The sequence below is a fragment of the Hoplias malabaricus genome, chromosome 4 (assembly GCF_029633855.1).
Source record: "Hoplias malabaricus isolate fHopMal1 chromosome 4, fHopMal1.hap1, whole genome shotgun sequence".
NCBI lineage: Eukaryota > Metazoa > Chordata > Actinopteri > Characiformes > Erythrinidae > Hoplias > Hoplias malabaricus.
Genome location: NC_089803.1, coordinates 63,968,478 through 63,971,314, shown reverse-complemented (window position 1 = coordinate 63,971,314; position 2,837 = coordinate 63,968,478). Strand labels below are relative to the sequence as shown.

The following is a 2,837-nucleotide window of genomic DNA, read 5'->3' as shown; positions in this document are numbered from 1 at the left end:
AGATAAACTTGTATTCATATATAAAGTAAACTGCAAAATTATAAAACTCTAGTAACAATTTTCATAATATTAAAGGGGTTGGGTATGTGGTCGAAAGCTATGTATATATCGGTTTTAACTTCAATTTTAAATATCGCAATATATTTCAAATATTAATTCAGGAAATGATGTACTACATTTTTAAGCACCCCTAAAGCGGACCATACCATTTCTCACCTCGTTTACATACCTCCCTTCATTGGTCGCGTCTTCATTAAGGTGACCGCAGCCAGAAAAGACACTGTTTGTTAAAGGTACTTTAACTCTCTGCTTTAACTAATACACTTTACCTTAATGCCTTCTGAGTTTCTGAAGTAAATTGTGTCAACTGCATATAGCTAATATGCTAACATCAGTTAGTTTTGTCTGTAGTTACTTTTTAGCTAACTGACTTTACCTTTGCCCTTTCATTTCCAGGTTTAGTGTGACATTTCATTAGCAATATAAAATATTATATTATAGGGTGACCAGACGTCCTCTTTTACCCGGACATGTCCTCTTTTTTAGACTTAAAAAATGTCCGAGCGGAATTTCACAGACGTCCGGGATTTTGTTTTTCTAGAGCTTACATAGAACTTCGAGAAGCGTTTCGTTCACAAACTAGTCCCGCCCTCCCCTACTCCGATTGGTTCGCTTGAGTGAGAAGGGGATGTGGTGAAGTAGCCTAAAATCTTCGGATTGGACGGTCTGACTGTAGAGCTACCGTTATTGGTCGATAACCTTCTCTGTAAACATTTAATTGGTCAGTCTGCACGTCAGTAGTCACCCCCACCCTAGCATATTATCTAATGTTAGTTAGCTTGGGACTTAGTCATGAGCAGTGAGACATTTTATTTTGTAGTCAATGTAAAATGTATTATTTTAATAGCCTTCGGTTTTTATAGACACACTCCTTTTGTTTTCACTCAGGAATTTAGTGTTTTTTCTGAGTGGGCGGCTGAGCTAAATTAAGCCATGTGTGCTGAAGGCTGAATAATTATATTAGTGCAAATGTTTGACAAATTTTTGGATTCAGATTAGATTTCATTCACAGAGTCAAGGACTGTAAAGCACACGCCTGCGCTTTACTGGTTTTCCTTTATGTCTTGGAGAAGATTTGACCCTCCAATAGTCACTGTATAATTCACACATGGGGCACTGGTATGGTATTGGGTGTTGAATACCAGGGTATTTTACTGGTATAACAGTGAGCATAGAATTCAGTATGGCATTGTTCATTGCAGATGTTATATCTTGTTGTTACAGTAGTGGCCAGTTTAAAGAGTACAGCAGAGGTTATTAAATTTGTATTGTAGAGAATATGTCATAATTTGTATTGCAGCAGATATTTTGATTTTGTAATGACTGGATTTATAGAGGACATTGAATTGAAAATTTGTGTGACATTGTACAGACTGTGATTGTATGTATTGTAATTGGTATGATATGGATATAAATGGTGGGCATTATAGTGAGCATATAGGCTAATGGGTGAGCATTATGGTGAATATTACAGATGACACTGAGGTGGAAATTTGGCATATTTCTTTTTCAGAATAAAAACAAACCTCCACATCCACAGGTGGCTCATCTCCCTATTAATCAGTCTGTAATTATTTTCCTGAAGTGTGTGATTAATAATTTCACTTTAATTCCAACACCACTGAATCTCATTATGCACACCATGAAAATCTAATGCTGTGATTGGTCACGTGGGCAGAAGTGTGTCATTCAAACTGACCTCTTTGAAAAAAAATGCTTGATTACCATAAGCAAGTGGATTCCTGCTCATTCAACAGATCTCCTTTTAGGAAAGTTATTAATATTAACATTTCTAAATTTAAAGTTGCTACAAATGGTTCTTCAAATGATGCCATTGAAGGACCACGTTTGTTGATGAGCGTGAAGAACTTTTTAAAAATGTTTAAAGAACATTCTCTTGATGTAAAGGTACTTTACCAGTTTAAATGCTGTTAGCAAAAGTGGTTCTTCTGTGGCGTTACTCAAATAAACCTTTTGTAGCACCTTTATTTTATAGAGTGTTGTAAGGTTTTTCATTAGAATGCAGGAACATTGCTGTGAATATTTGATGGTATTTCATTTTCATTCATTATCTGTAACCGCTTATCCAATTCAGGGTCGCGGTGGGTCCAGAGCCTACCTGGAATCACTGGGCGCAAGGCAGGAATACACCCTGGAGGGGGCGCCAGTCCTTCACAGGACAACACAGCCACACAACATTCACTCACACCTACGGACACTTTTGAGTCACCAATCCACCTACCAACGTGTGTTTTTGGACTATGGGAGGAAACCAGAGCACCCAGCGGAAACCCACGCAGACACAGGGAGAACACACCAACTCCTCACAGACAGTCACCCGGAGCAGGAATCGAACCCACAACCTCCAGGTCCCTGGAGCTGTGTGACTGCGACACCACCTCCTGCACCACCATGCCGCCCGATGGTATTTTTAATTCTGGATGTCAGATCATCCCAAAGGTATTGAACAGATCTTTACCAGTCCAGAGAACACAGTTTCACTACCCTTCTGCTCAATGCTTGGTGTGTTTATACTCTTCTGGTGGAAGTGAGAATGTTGATATTAGACCAATCTGCTGCACCACCAGTGCACCCCATATCATTTAATTATTGTCTATAATTAATTACAGTGCATACATATTTAGGTTAGGTCTGGATATATATATATATATATATACACACACACACACACACACACACACACACACATTTTTTGGCTGTTTTATTGGTTAAGAGAATCTCAGAAGTGTCACTTTGAAATTTTCCCTTTGAAAACC

General features: G+C 38.4%; 1 protein-coding gene across 1 annotated transcript in view; it reads left to right on the top strand.

The window, feature by feature from the left end:
* The first annotated feature begins 226 nt into the window (after positions 1-226).
* The window catches only part of syt1a (synaptotagmin Ia), a 266,542-nt gene continuing 263,931 nt past the window's right edge, over positions 227-2,837 (top strand). The window contains exons 1-2 of the mRNA XM_066668615.1: positions 227-293; positions 2,156-2,520. The gene's annotated coding sequence lies outside the window, so the exon portion shown is untranslated. The remainder of the gene's footprint in view (positions 294-2,155; positions 2,521-2,837) is intronic.